The 17,388-nt window shown below is 36.3% G+C and overlaps 1 protein-coding gene and 1 long non-coding RNA gene across 4 annotated transcripts in view; one reads left to right on the top strand and one right to left on the bottom strand.

Moving 5' to 3' along the window:
* The window catches only part of FHIT (fragile histidine triad diadenosine triphosphatase), a 1,445,250-nt gene that overhangs the window by 589,326 nt on the left and 838,536 nt on the right, over nucleotides 1-17,388 (bottom strand). The gene's annotated exons all lie outside the window — the stretch shown is intronic.
* Nucleotides 1-17,388, top strand: part of LOC102151844 — a 63,798-nt gene that overhangs the window by 18,280 nt on the left and 28,130 nt on the right. For both annotated transcript variants that reach the window (XR_005374840.1, XR_005374839.1), the window contains exon 3: nucleotides 14,713-14,794. This is a non-coding gene — a long non-coding RNA (uncharacterized LOC102151844). The remainder of the gene's footprint in view (nucleotides 1-14,712; nucleotides 14,795-17,388) is intronic.

Raw genomic sequence — 17,388 nt, 5'->3', positions numbered from 1 at the left:
TATTTTCTTTTTTTATTCCTGCTGGTCTAGGCTGCAATTTACAATTAGTGAGAGTAGAACCTCTTTCTTTCCCCATCTACATTCTAATACACCATAGATAGAACTGTCCATAGCAATAGAAAAACTTTCCTTTTGTATTAATGTCTCTTTCAAAAGCCTCGGATTCTGTTAATTTCTGCCAGAAAATAACCTGTGTCTTAACAATGGTGGACAACCAGAATTCCAATGAGCCTGCTTTTGGTGACTCGTGTTTATAAAAATCATGCATCACGTTCTCTTGTGATCGGTCATCAAATGTGACATAATTTAACATGACAGCTCCAATTTTAAGGATAGCATTTTGCACTTTGTTTTCAAACTCTACAACTACAGTTATTCAACAGAAGCTGGCTGACCTCAGTGGAACAGACGGGGAACTGTTCATAGGTTGCCAACGTTAAATTACTGCTGAGTAGCTTAGCATATCTTTAGAATAATTCCTTTTAAAAGCAATTAATCATCATTTCCAAAAGGTCCTCAGTCAAATTTATTTTCTGTTTTATTATTTATGGGGGAGGCATTTGATTGAAAACTGCCTTTTCAAGCACAGAGAGAAAGAGAAATCATGAAGATTTCTAGGACCCAGCAAAGTAGAAGACTGGAGCTTGTAGATTAGACAATGGTCAACCAGATGAAGGATCTAGAAGAGCCACATTATCAAGCTTGTGATTAAAAGAGAACACTATTTGTATTCTCAAATTCGTGAAGGTAATGAATTTGTCTTTGTTCAAAGACAGTAACACTACCTTTACTTTCTTCTATCCACTACCTTTAAGAGGAATAAAATTTCAAACTATGGGAGTATACTGAATCTTAGATGACCTCATTATGAAGGCCTACCATTATTTTATGTAATTTAAGAAAATAAACGTTTTTAAAAACTATGACATGCCATCAGTTATAAAAAGGACCTGATTTCACATATGTTACAACACATTAAGTGCATTCCATTAATTTTTTTTAAGGTAACATTTGCTATTTCAAGTTGCACCAGTAATTTTTTTTAAAGATTTTATTTATTTACTCATGAGAGACACAGAGAGAGAGGCAGAGACTGATGTGGGACTGGACCCCAGGACCCTGGGATCACAACCTGAGCCTAAGGCAGACGCTCAACCACTGAGCCACCCAGGTGCTCTTTTTGTTTTTTAAGATTTTATTTCTTTACTTGAGAGACAGGGAGAAGCAGACTCCCCACTGAGCAGGGAGCCTGATGTGGGGCTCAATCCCAGGATCCTGGGGACTGAGCTACTCTCTTTAGAGGCTTTTAGTGTATATGTTAGTTTTCTCTGTGAGGAGAAAGAAAATCCAAAAATGAATCCTTATGAAATCCTTGGTTTTAATATATACTCTATGACTTTAGTAAAACTCTGACACTATTAAATGTAAAAAAGCTCCATTATTGGAAATATACTATATAAAACTGTTAATTTTTGCTTGAAGGTGAAAATACTGGGTTAAAAAAGCAACAGTAAAAAAATAAAATAAAATAAAAAAGCAACAGTAATCAACAGTCTAACCTAAAAACTCCCCTTTGTTAAGTAATTGTTTTGTTCATTCATTTATTTATCCATTCATTTGCTGAACAAACATTTGTCAACCCTTAGGTATAGTTAAAGTGTAAGGACTTCATAGAACTTTGTATTTTGAATGCAAGGGTATAAATAGACTTAGCTTTTCTTGGTGTAAATTCTGTCTTTTCAGGACTATTCATTTTGCTAACTTATTGTGATTTTCTCTTTTAAATAAAAGGATAGGCAAATTTGGGGTAATAGCACAGAAGTGCATAAGAAAAAATAGTAGTGATCTGAAAAGAGGATTGAATGTTTTAAATTTTGCTTCAAACAAGAGAAGCTTCTCCAGGCTATAGAACAAATTTTCCTTAAGACACATTTTTGTATACCTACAGCCATTTGCATCCACAATAAATGTTGATGTGGAAGTGTTACAGTTTTGTTTTAGTAAATTGCATGAGTAATTGTCCCCCTAGCACTTGCTAAGTTGATGCTTCCTTTTTTAATGGCTGTAATATATTTGTAAACATGTTTCTTAACTTACTTGAAAACATGTTGGTTCCATCTCATTTATTTGCAGACAACTTACTGTCTGTTGAATGTTTAGCTTCTTTTTTTCTAATGACTCCTTTGAAATATTATTTTAATGAACCTATGAAACACATCATTGTATTCTTTATATTGTGGTTGGACTGCTAATGAGACTCATCCATTAAGTAAATGGCTTTGTAGGCAATGCAAATGTAATAAATAAAGTTAGTCTGTTCTTCTTTACTACTTTTCTGCTGATGGGCATACCACATGCTGAGAAGGTAATGTTTCATGACCAAAACAGTTCAGTTGGTAGGCGGATTGGGAATCTTTCCATTAAAAAAAAAAAAAAAAAAAAGAATCATAAAAGCATACTTGCAACTCCAACTTTTTTTTTATCAAATCATAAGACAATGTATTTTTAGTGCAGGCATTATATTTCAAGATGGTATGCTTTATAGAAGGAATTATTATATGATTCACAGAAGAAAAATGTTTCCCTGTAAATAGAAAAAAAAAAAAAAACTACTTAAAATTTTTTTCTAGGAAAATAACATCAGTAAATGGATTGCACCAAAAACAAAACTCGGGTCCTTTGCGATTTGCTCTTTTTATGGACTTGGTTTTCTGCCTTAGCAAAAGGAGATACAGGTATCAAAAATGATACCACACGTATTACTTTCCTGGGACCACCAATTCCACTTTGGGCTCCCATGTTTTTTCATTGTTTGCAGTAAAATTTTTACAAGCATTTATTCTTCAATATTTCATTGATGAGAGCCATTGCTGTATTTATTTATTTTCACATTTGTAATGGAATAGTTTTGCAGGCTTATGGCTATTTAGATTGGTGAAAACAAGACGGCATTGCCAGCTGGTTATTTGTCTACTACTATGCATAGGATAGACTGGCTGAACTGGCAAAATTTCTAGATCTTTACAGTTGTCAAGGATATCAGCCTCTAAGAACAAAAACATGAAATGAGCATTTTCTGGGGTCCTCTCAAAGGAATCACTGTGGGTTTGGGCACAGACAAAGGTAAATGCTTGCAGAGAATAGGCATTTCTTCTCTAGCCAGGAGAACCTTTTTGCTTTACATCCAATGTTAGGGGTTGATTTGGTGGGAATGAAATTTAAAAGGGAGAAGAGATAAGATCAAGTTTACACAGCAACAGAACTTGAAAGACTGGTCTCAGCTTTGGGAGCCATTTTCCAATCAAGAAATTACTGATGCAAGGGGACCTGGGTGGCTCAGTCTGTTGAGCATCTGCCTTGGGCTCAGGTCATGATCCCAGAGTCCTGGGATAGAGCCTCCAGTCAGGCTCCCTGCTCACAAAGAGCCTGCCTCTCCCTCTCTTTCCTGCTCATGCTCTCTTGCTATTTCTCTCTCAAATAAAATCCTTTTAAAATATTCTAAGTCGGGATCCCTGGGTGGCGCAGCGGTTTAGCGCCTGCCTTTGGCCCAGGGCGCGATCCTGGAGACCCGGGATCGAATCCCACGTCGGGCTCCCAGTGCATGGAGCCTGCTTCTCCCTCTGCCTGTGTCTTGCCTCTCTCTCTCTCTCTCTCTCTGTGACTATCATAAATAAATAAAAAATTAAAAAAAATAAAAATAAAAATAAAAATAAAATATTCTAAGTCAAATTAATAATACCATCTCTCTCCTTTTCTGCAGATATGGTTAGATCAGACCTGTCTTTGGTCTGCTACTTGAGATAAACAGCTTGCACCAGAATGTAAAGAAGGCATTTCTTCTTTCATTTTGAAAAGTTAAGTCTCGGGATGGCTGGGTGGCTCCGAGGTTGAGCATCTGCCTTTGGCCCAGTGTGTGATCCTGGAGACCTGGGATCAAGTCCCACATCGGGCTCCCTGCATGGAGCCTGCTTCTATCCTCTGCCTGTGTCTCTTCCCCACCCCCTGTCTCATGAATAAATAAATAAATAAATAAAATCTTTTTTTTAAAAAGTCTGATTATGAAAAATAAGCATCAGCCAAACTAAACAATGTGCCTTGTGAGGTAGTTGATTTCAGGCAAACTCCTTGTATTAATTACCTATTACTGTCTAATAAATTATGCCAAACTTGATAATGTAAAACAGCACACATTGTTTATCTCAGTTTATGTGAGCCAGGGGGGCTTAGGTGGGCTTCCTGCTTCTGAGTTTTACCAGGGCTATGTTCCAGGTTTCAGTCAGGGCTGTGGTCTCATCAGCAGCTGGACTGGAGAAGGATCCACTTCCAAATTCCATCAGGTTGTGGACAGAATCCATTCCCTTGAAGCTCTAGGATTCGGGGAAGCTCACTTTTTCAAAGCCAGTAAGGAAGAGAGAGGCAAAAGGGTCTCATAGTAAGGTGGTGTCTTACATAACATATAGTAATAATGATGTAACAGCCCATCACCTCTGCATGTTTTCTAGAAGCAAGTCACAGGTTCTTCTTTCCCACAAGAGAGGGGATTATACAAAGTGTGAATACCAGTGGGCAAGGTCATGGATATTATCTGTCCACCACATTTCTTATCTGTTTTTGGAGTCCAAGAATAAATTGATTGAGGAGAGTGGTAATATTTCTGAACCATACCTTAAGTAGCACTATTGGTGGAATCCAGTGAGGAAGAAAGAAACATTTCTTATTTCCTCTTAGCTTGACAGGAACAAAGGTGACACTATCTTTTGGAGTATGCAGATGATTAAATGTGTGTTTTACTTAATCTACACAGTGATTTTTTTAATTGTGACATAATTTAAAATTTTGGAATAATAAGTAAAAGTTTCTATTTGTGGTTCCATTTTTAAAAACAGAAAGCTCTAGTAGCCTGGGTGTCTACCTTCCTGTATAGAAAAATTGGCTAGAGCTTAATAGAAGAAACCCAAATTTTATAGTTGGGTTTACTGAAATCTCGACTACTCAGAAACCAAATGCACACTTACTCTGAGATCTGGCCTGTTCTATTCATTTATTATATCTGCTCTTGTTTCTTCAGGCATTTGAAATAGACATCTTCAGGATCATTGGTTATCTAGTACCAAGCGGCATGGTTATTTTTACTGTGTCCTTAATCCCCCTGCTATAGTTACAGTAATGTGTACTATAATAATCTATTAGTTTTACTTCTATAGAACATAATCATTACAGCCTTTTCAGATGAGTGGCTACCACACCAAAACCAACTCTCTCCTGTTCTTTTATCTGAACGATAGCTTTCAGTACCTTAGTTTCAGCCACTACAGCTCCATGGATAGACAAATGAACTAGTGAATTGTAAATACTTGAGAGAACAGATGTCTACATAACTAGGTCTTATCCTCAGGAAGCTAATAATCTGGAAAGGAATATATGACATTAGGCATAAACATGTCAGTAATATATAATTTGCAACATTTTATCTTATTCATTTAGCAATCAGATTTACTTTCTAATACCTATTTTTATAAATTTACGAATTTATATGTTTTATATAATTTTTACTGTTATTTTTTTTTTGGAAACATTGACCAAGTTGTGATGAAGTTTAAATGAAAAAATTGATTTTTGAATAATTGTCTTTGGCTTTTTTCTCAAGAAGCTGTATTTGCTGAAATTTATAGTTTATGAACAAACTTCAAAATCCTGGTATGTGTGGCTAAACTTTGCAATCTTTTTTTTCTTTGGTGGCTTTTATTTTTACTATTTTTTAAAAATTATTTATTTATTTGAGAGAGACACACAGTGAAAGAGAGATCATGAGTGGGGATACGGAGCTCGATCCCAGGACCTGAGCAGAAGGCAGATGCTTAACCAACTGAGCCACCCAGGTGCCCCCTCTTAGAATTTTGTCCAATGATACAAGCAACAGGATGGAGAAGGGTAGAGTGTAGGAAATAGGGACTATGGAGAAGCAGTTTTTACCATCTATCATCCTTCAAAGTTAGAATATTTTTATATCACAGTTAAAAGTTATGGGTGAGCTAGCTGATAACAACAGCAATATATGGTGAGGGTAGCAAGACAGAAAAATCCTATACAGTTGTCATACTACTACTCTCCCTGGGGCATTTGAAAATCTAGAGAATTTAGTAGTGTCTGCATTCAGCAAGGAAGCTGATCTTTGTCATTCTCTGCTCACAATGAAATCATTTTTAGACCCTCATTAAAACTACATATTTTCTTTATTTCTCAGTCCTAGCTCTGGTTACCCTATGATCTCTATAGATTAACTAGGTAGCCCATATTCTGAGATGCCTTCCTTGGTAACTCTCCCTCCTTCCCTAATAATCCTGTGCAACCCCGATCCTATTTCCTGCCTTATAGTATAATTATGTCTTTAAGTGACAGTCTTACCCACCATAGTAATTGTTATTTGAGATCATGGATTATGGCTCTCATTTTTGTATTTTTAGCATGTGGTGGAGTACCCTGTCCATAGTTGGTGCTCAGTAAATACTAAGTGAAGAGTAAATAAATGAATTGTTACCCAAAGCTGTACAAGAGCTAAGAGAACCACTTTAACCATGAGGAGGCATTAGTAAACTTTGATAATACTGGCAAAAACACACTAAGAGATTTGAAACACTGAATTTATTGGTAGCGGGCCTAAGGGAGGGGTCTTCAAAGGTAAAAGATTTATACAGAACAATGGGAAACTAAGGAGTTTACAACCCAACACATGTTGAAATTGGAAGAAATATTGGGTACCCACTAGACCCAGATGTTAATTTTTTCCCTATCTTGTTTCCAGCAGTATGTGCATATCATTAACTCATCTCAAACATAACAAACTATGTTTTTCTAGAAGCATATCTTCTTAGGTTCCTATTAAGCTGGTTTTGTCAGGTACCAGGAAATAAGGGTGCTCCCTCTGGTTGTAATAGCCTTGCTGCTCAGTAAGGAAGATACAGTTGGCTACTCATACCTCCCTTGGAGACCAATTCCATAACTGCAACAGATGGTTTGCCAGACAGCCTTAATTTTCAGTAGAATAACTTTGATTTGTACAGGGGCCAGTTCTTCACATTCATTTCAATGGTTTAACGGGATAAACTTGTAATGATTCCTCCTGAAGAAACTTCAAGGTGTTCTTAATATCATTCTACCACTCCCATTATGACTACTTCTTCAGAGATTTGACTTCTGAAGAACATTGAAAATTCAGATGCACTAAGAAACTGAATCCTTTCCCCATTTCTCCACCCACCCCTGCATCATCAGCTCCTAAACATCAAATAAGCCAATACTGGGTTCTCTTTTTCTTTCCCTTCTTTCCAGATGTGTAGGCCTGGTCAGTACAAGACTATAATTACAAGTGGCTACTGCAAAAAAAAAAAAAAAAAAAGTGGCTATCGCAAACTATCCAAAGTATACTTCAAGTTAAATGCTTGACTGAATACAGTCTGTTGAAAAAGCTTAGGATCAGAAAGTGTCAAATAGAATTCTTCACCTTCCCCCCAGATCTCACAGGACTCATACCATTAGTGATAGATTTTCTTACATCTCTTTGTGCTAATAAGCCTAAGTCTGAACTACTCTTCATCCATTCAATTGAGAAAAATAAATTATTAAGCATTTATTTTGCTTGGCATAATAGCTTTAATCAAACAACAACAACAAAAAGAATGATGTTCTGCAAAATAAGAGCTTTAATATAAAGAGAGTTTACGAATTAATAATAATAAAGTCACCTCTTCAGAAATGAGATGGGCAAGGGAGAAAAAAAGCACTTCTACTTAAGTAGCTGAAAAACAAATGAAAAAAGGACAATGTCCATAAACAAAATTTTGAATTAAAATAAAACATCATTTTCACTGTTAAAACTATAAAGATTTTTTTTTATTATTATAATAAGAAGCATACAAAGAAATAGACATTCATATGGTGATGGTAAGCCTGATAGCTTTTCTGGAAAGAAATTTGGTAGTATGCAAAAAAAGCCTTAACAGATTTTATACATTTATCCTAATTATTCTACTTCTTGAAACTCTAAAGAAACAATCAGATTACCCAGGGGTTTTTGTGCCAGAATTTTTCTACCTTGATGATGGGCTTGGGTAATCTAAATGTCCCACAATAAAGAATTGGTAGTATCGGTAGTATCAAATATACTAAATGATTCAAGAACTACCAAGTTTTGAATAATAAGTTTTTTTAATTGGCATGTGACATGCTCACAACATATTAAGTAGAAAAGAAGTAGGTGGCAAACTGTTTAAAATACAATTACCATTTTACTTTTAAAATGTACATAAATACATAGCAAAATAAAAGTATGCACATTGAAAAGGTATTAGTAACTCTCTGTGAAAGGTAGTGTTGTCAGTGACTTATCTTCCTATTTGTTTTTTAAACTTTTTCTACACATGTTAAGTGTGGCCCATCAGATGAAATCTAAGGCTTAATATTGGGAGGCATAAAGTTCCTATAGCCTGCTAAATACAAACTCAGTTTTAGTATCTCCTAAGATAATTCTTCAAAAAGCTCCAATTCAACCCAATCTCATAGCATTTTATGCTGTAAGTATCAATTAAGATGTTTCCACATGGGATGTGAAGAATCAGAGAAAGAATAGTTATCACAACAAGAATCTAATACCAGTAAAGTCACTTCTACCAAATTTAAACAGTAGGCCCACATTACAGAGCAAAGGTTCAAGTCATTTAGTATTACTGAGAGGATTAGCTCATTGAAAATATGAAAAACAATTATAAATTAAAACCAACTAATTCAGTCTGGTTTTGAAATGTCAGCAGATACAGGTTCTCTAAAATTAAGCAGGTTCAACTGTTTGTACCTGATTCTGCTTAACTTTACTAAACATGTATCATTATTGTAAGAGAATCACTAGTGTAGTTCATTCCTGTTGTTCTTTGGTTTTCTGCTAGTGACCATAAAATTGGATTAACCTTCAAGGACAGCATGGCAAAGAAAGGACAGAAGGCCCTATGCTCCCTTTTCAGTTCTAGGGGTCTGTGATTGTTTATTCTTAAAACATATCCACTAAATTTATATTTTAATTATAAATCACTCGTCTGTGAACTAGGACTTTAAAGATCTTGAAGCATAAATCTTTTTAATCTGCAATAAATTAGACTCTCTACATTTGTTAATAATTCAGCCAAACTAAATAATGGTAAATTAGTCATTTTGTGTGTCAGATACAACACACACGCATACACAGAATGATTATTTGTTCTCAAAGGATTTTGTTATAATCTCAATTCACTTGTCATGTAACACTGGAACAAAATGGTTACACTAATTACCCAAAATCAAGTTTCACTTCTCAATGTATAAGTGTTCCATTTTATTCTATAAATTCTTAGCTGTCACGGAGTCAGAAAATTATTACTGTCATCAATAGGAAGACTGTTTTAGTGATGCAGATGGCTGTCCTTTTATAGGCCAACTTAATGACTTGTTCTTATCTAATCTGTCATCTGTTATTTAGTTGTCATTATGAACTTTTTGGGTTTCATATCAATCAGTTCTTCATGTTTACTAAACAGATGGCTTTATTTAAAAAAAAAAAAAAGGAAAGCAAGAAAATAACATTAAGTGGTTTCAAAAAAACTCCAAAGGCTACATACACTTTTTAGTGTATCTAAATGAAATTAAAAAAACTGTTATTAAAAAAAGTAAATTTGAAAGCAAACTGAAATAGATCTTAAAACTCAATGGACATGCAAAGAAACAATCAGGAACAGCAATACACAAGTAGAATTACTTGAAAATAGGGTAAGTTTTTCTTCCAATTTTTAATACAAAATGTTTTAAAAATCTATCTTGACAAATAGGGATGAAAGGTGTCAACAGATATAAATCACTGATTCAGAGGCTCTTATGTTGTAATTCACAGGTATACATCCTTTGTTGTAATCTTTTTTAGAAGGCAGATAATCATGTACTTTCACTGAGTGAAAATCACCCCTTGTCTTCGTCATCCTGAAGGTATCTTTGTTTAATCACTGAGTTATTATCAAATTGATGCTTCAATTCAAGAAACAAAATGGTAAATTTAAATGACTTACATCAATAAGATTAAAGTTCAGGAAACATAGGGCACTGCATCATAGAAAAGCACTGTTGGTTCCCACTGTACTAGAGAAAGTAAAAGTGAAAAATTTTAACTGGTATAAGAAAGTCAAAGTGAAATTTCATTTATGATAGTGTATTTAAGATTGAATGTATGGTTCTTTAGGAGGGATATTGATCAACAAACTTGAAGTTTGCTTCTTCAGTCCCTAATAATGCTATAAAGGTTACAGACCAGAGCTTTCTGAAATATGTACAAAAATTTTCAAGAAACAGCTTCCCAGTGTCACATCAACCACATGTTCTATTGTCGAATGAATTGAGTTCAACTGTAGTTTTACTTGCCCAACTTCAATTCTCCTTAGGAGTACAAAATTGACAATGAGGAAGATTGTGAAGAGTCCATTCTTACAGTCCTTCAGAAAAACTAGAACTATAGATGGCAAGACCATTTTTTAAAAAGCACTAATATGTCTCAGTTTATTTCCTAATGCGACAATCATAATAAAATACAAAGCTAGTGTAGATAGCCATCATGCCATCCCAAGATATTCAGAGATTTTGACGGGATTAAACACATATACACACACCCCAAATGAAAATTTAATACCAGATACTTGATTTGAGACTCACAAAAATTTTCTATCTCCTCTTATGAAACAGAAAATCAAAAGGGATGGGATGCCTGGGTGGCTCAGCGGTTGAGCGTCTGCCTTTGGCTCAGGGTGTGATCCTAGGGTCCTGGGATCGAGTCCCACATCAGGTTCCCTGCATGGAGCCTGCTTTTCCCTCTGCCTATGTCTCTGCCTCTTTCTATGTGTCTCTCATGAATAAATAAATAAAATCTTAAAAAATAAAATAAAATAAAAAGTGTCTATTGAATATCAGAAAGCTAGAGACTTTAAATCAAAAGACAGATTTAAATCCTCCAAACATCTTTCCTACAACTTGGAAAGAGAATTTGTACCTCAAAGACTTCTCTTAGGTTTTCAGCTCAAATCCTTAAGGCAGAAAACACACGTTTGACATCAACTGTGTGCCTGGAACTGAGCCAGATGCTCTACATGTACGAATTAGATTCCAAACAGCTAGTGAATGGGGTCCAAATTCAGCAAAGGAAGCTTTTAAAGAAAGCAGTAAGTTGAAAAGCCATATTGTCAAGGAAAGTCATAGAACACAGTCAAGCTCTGGCTGAAGTTGTTTTTCTTATCTTCAAGTCTACCAGTCCATGTTAGGTTTTGACTGCCCAAAATACTTTACAGGCATTCTCAAGTTATCAAAAAACTTGGGACTGCTTCAAATGATCAGGTCTCCTGCAGGCAAACAACAGCCAAGATCACTTTTAATGGGTTCCAACACATAAATAGCCATTTGTCAACAGAGCTGTACACACTATTTAAGGATCAGTTGGCATAAGCCTTCATTCAAAGCCAGAAAGTTCAGCACAAGATAATGTTCTGTGGATGTTATACTTAGGCATATTATCCTCAGCAGTGTATATTTTCATACTAATTACATATTTAATATATTTCAAAAGCTTTGAACTATGGTCTGTTGGTGCTTTTCACAGAAGCAAATCAAACTGCCACCATAGTCCTTGGGTAAAACTATTCTTTGTTTTGAGAATGCTTTTAGTATTCCATGTCACTGACTCAGTGGCTCAGATGTAAGAACTGGCCTTCTTCCACTAGATGAGTGGCTCTCAAAGTGTGGCCCAGGAACAGCAGCGTCAGTGACACTGAGGAACATGTTAGAAATAGGTCCCCAACCCAGACCTGAATCAAAAACTCTGGAGGTAGGGTTTAGCAATTTATGTTTATCGACATGCTTTGAACCACTGAAGTTTTGAGAGCCACCGCACTATAACCTTCTTAAGGACAAAGAGTCATTCAACTTAGTGTCCTTCACTGCACCAAATAGCATCCTTGACATGATACCCATTCTTTTAAGGTATATATGTATGTATGTATGTATGTATTGAGAGAGATTGAGTATGTGAGCAGTGGAGTGGGTGAAAGGGAGGGGAAGAGAGAAAATCCCAAGCAGACTCCATGCTCTGATTTGGGGCTCAATCTCATGACCCTGAGCCAAAACCAAGAGTCAGATGCTCAACTGAGTCACCCAATGCCCAATGACAACCATTTAATAAATGTTTGTGATTCCAGTTAAATCGAGATGCACTCAAGACAAAACTCATTTTGGGTTATAACCTAAACATGGGCCTCCTTTCCAGCTCCTATTTTGAGGTCTTAACCCCAGAGATGTATTTTGCCAAGGAATTTCCATTCCTTAACTAGGTATTGCTGCCTACTATTAATTTGCCATTAATTGAAACCACAGATAGACCATAATCAGAACAAAAAGAGGTGGGGAAAACTACTTTATTCCTTCTGCTCATTTGGTACAAAGATCCTAGGTGTTACCTATACCCTTGAGAAGTAAATCATGTTAAATTCAAATAATTGAGCAAATATTAGCACAATATTTAGGGGGGAAAGTAATATAGCATTCTAACAAACAGCTTTATATTAGGGAGAGTACACAGTAAAAACAAAAGCCAATTAACACTGGTAAGTAAATTGAGGAAGGATAATAATATAAGCACAACATGACAGGTGTTACACCGCCTATTGCTCATTTACTACTCTACCAGTCCCATGGCACAGCAATCAGGAACATAGGCTCTTGAGTCAGATTAATTGAGTTATGTCTGTCTCAAGTCCTTACTAGTAAGTACTTGGGGAAATTCATCATCTCCTTTGTGTCTGAGTGTCCTCATCTATAAAATGGAATAACAACAACTAATTCATAGAATTGATGAAAGATTTAAATAGTGCAATGTGTGTTGTAAGTGCTGAACAATTTTTTATTGTATATCTGACTTCTGCAACCCCTTACAAACACCATCAGCCACTACATTTAAGGCGTTTGTAGTCTATTTGTCCAAGTTATAGGACATAAGAGGTCATTAAGTCAGGGGTAGAACACTGTCAGTGCTTACTCAGCATTGGGGATGTAATAGATGTCGAATAAGCACAATCCAAATTAGATTGTACCACAGTGCCAAGAACCCTCCCCCCAAGAGTCATAGTTGAGATTTATAGAGCAGAGACTTTGCCAATTCACAGAACCAAGTAGACTTGCTTTACTTCATGATACAAAAACTAAGAAAATTTCCCAAATACATGATTGCTTTAAATATTAAATTATCTTTTCCAATGACTCCCAGTGATCCTTCCTTCTGATATTCAAGTCCTCGTGTAATTCCCACCCTCTGATTATGGCCTAGACCTAGTAACTCACTTCTAAAGAAAGAAGAATGATGATGCATTACTTCCAAAATAAGTTGTCATACTGCATGTTCCCCTAGGTAGATGTTTCTGACAAGGAATTGATGGGTCCAGTCAGCAAGGGCCTAAGGTAAGGTTTTACAGGATGCAACTACCAGGGGCAATGTGGTCCTTGTTTGGATACTGATGAAAATACACCAGCTGTGAAAGACATTTCAGGGTCAATTCAAGAGATATAAATGTTAACTAGGATCATATAAAATCACAATTAATGAAACAGAAAGGTAGAGACTATTGACTAGGGGGAAAAAAAGGTAGGTTCAGAATAGCATGCTCATTATGATTATGATCTCATTTTGTTAAAAATAAAAACCCAAAACCAAAACCACATTCATTTGTGTGTACACATGCACATGGAAACCATACCGCCCACCTTATCACCCAGCAATTCCATTTCTAAGTGTGCATGTGTGTACCCATATACATTTCCAAAGAAAAATGAGTTCCTAAGTCTACCAAAAGCCATTTTCAAGAATGTTCATAGCAATTTTATTCACTGTAGACAAAACAGGAATTACCCTGAATCTTCATCAATAGGAGAATGGATAAATTATAAATAAATTATGTACATTCTAATAATGGAATACCATGCAGCAATTAAAAGGCCAAATTATTGACAAATTCAACAAGGGTGAATTTCAAAAGTATAATGTTGTGGGGGGAAAAGCCAGATATAGAAGAATACATGCTGCACAGTATTTTTTACAGGAAGTTCAAGAACTGGTAAAATCTAATGTATGATGTGATAAGAGTCTGAACAGCTATAACTATGAGCAGCTGAATATAGACTGAAGAGGTATGAGGAAAACTGGGGTGAGGATAACCTGGAGCTTCATTTAGATGTGGTTAAGCTATCGATATACGCAAAACTTATCAAGTTGTACATTTAATATTTGTGCATTTGATATTGAACTTTAATGAATTATTCTTCAATGTTTTCTTAAATTTTAAAGAGAAAAAAATCCAGAAGGATTACATCCAAAGTGTTAAAAGTAGCAATTTCTGGGTGGCAGTAATATGATGTTTTGATTCTTTTTGTGTTGCTTATCTATATGTTCTAATTTTCTACAATACATAAGTATTATTTCTATAATAAAAGGTTATATTTAAACTGAAAAAAAAAAAGATTTTCCCAATTCAGTGACAACCTCACCTGTTTTCAACCATAACAACCCATTCATATCACTTGTCTTTAACCAAGCAGGCAGAAGAAAAGCTTCTAGTTTTTATCACTAGTGACTTATCTTTTTCTTGAAATATTATGAAATTTCAGAGTTCTCCAGACAAATTCAGTTCCATGGAGCCAACTGTTGCCATCCCCCAGGTGCAGTAGCAACATACACACAGGTCACAAGGTAATGGAATTTTTTTATATATTGGGTTAGGGGCTGGCTTTCTACTGCACACCAATACATGCCAAGAATGATGGAAAGTACAGAATAGAAAATTTAAAAAAAAAAAGGCGGGGGGAAGGCAGGCAGGCAGGCAATACAGAATGTAACATAGATCTTTTAAGACAATTAAGGAGAGCAGGATAAAAGGCAGTAATACAAACACTAGGACATTCAAGGCTGTTTCACTCTGAGGAAATGGCAGATCCCTGCTTGGACAAACAATACAAACAGGAAACTTTCAAAGTTTTCCATTACTAGCATCCACCACTTCAATTATATTTGGATATTGAGCTTTTAGAGTTTATACTACATTTTGCAGCCGAACTATTCATGACTACTCTTTAGCATATTAAATAAGTCAAAATACTCAACAGTGGAAGAGTGTAAGGACTGGGTAGGGGTGAGGCAAGATGCAGTCATAGAAGAGCTTCTTGAGAAAGTAGGACTTGGATGGGCCCACAGGAGATAAATAGAATTTCACAAGGTCGAAAGGAAAAGGGGAAAGTAATCCTAAAAAGGGGACAACGTGATCTGGCTGTTAATGGCTACAATAACAACCAGAGTTTTAGATACTGAACCTGAATGGGCAAGTGATCAATTTGGTCTAAAAGGCTACTGTGGTAGAAGAGAAAAAGCCAGGTCTGTTTAGCATGGAAGTGCCAAGTTTTAATTCTGTTTCTTTGCATCATTTGGCTTAGACATACAACCTCAGTGAGATTTATTTTGAGCAGCCACATAATGAGCGCAGAAACACTCATCATATGAAATAGGTAAAGGATAACAGCAATTTCTAGTGGGTATGCAAACTCATTCTTTTGTCTTCCCTTAGAACAATATGTCTGTCATTTTCTTCAAAATCAGCATGGCCAAAGCCAAATTCATAACTTTTTCTTACAAGCTTCCCTTCTCAAGTACCTGTCTTATCAATAAGGCCACTTCATTTCAACTGACTCAAGTTTAGAATGTATGACTGACCACTGCCCCAGCTCTTTCCTTCGAAATGAGTGTCCAGTCAAATTATACCCCCCAAAACTATTCATTTCCATTTCGGTATCTCTATTTTGTCAGCCAAAATCCAAATCTAAGCCTCAATGATTGCAAAGACCTTCCAGCTAACCCTCTTGATTATTAGTTTTCCTCCCACCAATTCATCCTACATTGCACTGCCTACTGCCTGGGTGATTGGGGTTTTTTTGGAATACAGACATAATGCATCCTCCAATAGCCCCTTGTTTCTTTTGACTCAGTTATTTATTCATTTATTCACTAAATAAACACTGAATACCCATCAAACACTAAGTAGTGTGCTATGTACCAGAAATGAAAATAAATGAATAAATTATGCACTTAAGAGTCCACCCATAGGATGAAGAGGATAAAAAGCTCATAGACATGATGCCATATCTGGCAGCACCTCCACAGAGATAAAAAGTATTTGTGAAGCAACAAAGAGGAGAAAGGCACTCTTTACCTTTTTAAAGGTAGAAACCAAAAAAACAAACCCTGTATTTCATTCATAAAAGACACTCCTCTGAGGAGGTGAAATGGCATCACGGGGGCAGTGTGTGTCATTAATTACCCAGGATGCAAAGACATCTGATGAAGCAACTGAAACAAAAAACCAGGTTCTTCACAGAAGATGCAGTAGCAACGGTAAAGAGCTCCCCTAGACAGCTCTCAACTGGATCTGCTCTTAAAGTTGAAAGGTAGAGAGATTTGAAGATCAAATAAGACATCGGAAGCAACACAGTATTACAGACACTGACGCTCCCCGGGGGGGAAGAAAAACAAACAGAGGGCGAGAGTTTGAAGCCTCAGTGACAGTGAACACAGAACTTAACTACTTTATGGGATGCCTGGGTGGCTCAGTGGTTGAGCATCTGCCTTCCACCCCAGGGTGTGATCCTGGAGTCCCAGGATCGAGTCCCACATCAGGCTCCTTGCAGGGAGCCTGCTTCTCCCTCTGCCTATGTCTGCCTCTCTCTCTCTCTGCCTCTCATGAATAAATAAATAAAATCTTAAAAAAAAAGTCTTTAAAAAAAAAAGAATTTAACTACTTTTCAAAGAACTATTCTTCTCATAACCTCTTCTGACCTTCATAAAGAACAGCAGAAGGAGAACAATGAGGTTTAATGTTAACCTCATACCAAATCTCACATGGACCCAACCATGGGAAAATAAAATCCTGAGGCCTATTTTATTCTATTCTAAAAGCAAGGGACACAGGTCCACCGAAGACCTGCAGCATCATGCAGCAGCATTCAACCAGCTTGTTGGCAAGTGTCCTAACACAGGTGCCCCGAGTCAGGGATTGAAATAGAGATCTACTATTCCAAAGCTCAACACATGTCAGATACAAAAGCTTTTCTGTATGGGGGGGGTGGTGGTGGTGGTGGTGGTGGTGGTGGTGGTGGTGGTAAACTATTGTCTTTTAATTTCACTTTCAGAACAAATTAATCTATCTTACCATACTCGGTGTGCATGTGTGTGTTTCTATTACTAATGATCCTACCAGATGTGTACTGTGCGCTCACCAGATAAAAACAGGGCCTTCC

The sequence above is a fragment of the Canis lupus genome, chromosome 20, assembly GCF_011100685.1.
Source record: "Canis lupus familiaris isolate Mischka breed German Shepherd chromosome 20, alternate assembly UU_Cfam_GSD_1.0, whole genome shotgun sequence".
NCBI lineage: Eukaryota > Metazoa > Chordata > Mammalia > Carnivora > Canidae > Canis > Canis lupus.
Note: the sequence above shows the minus strand (reverse complement) of the source record. Positions and strands in the feature narration are given on the sequence as shown.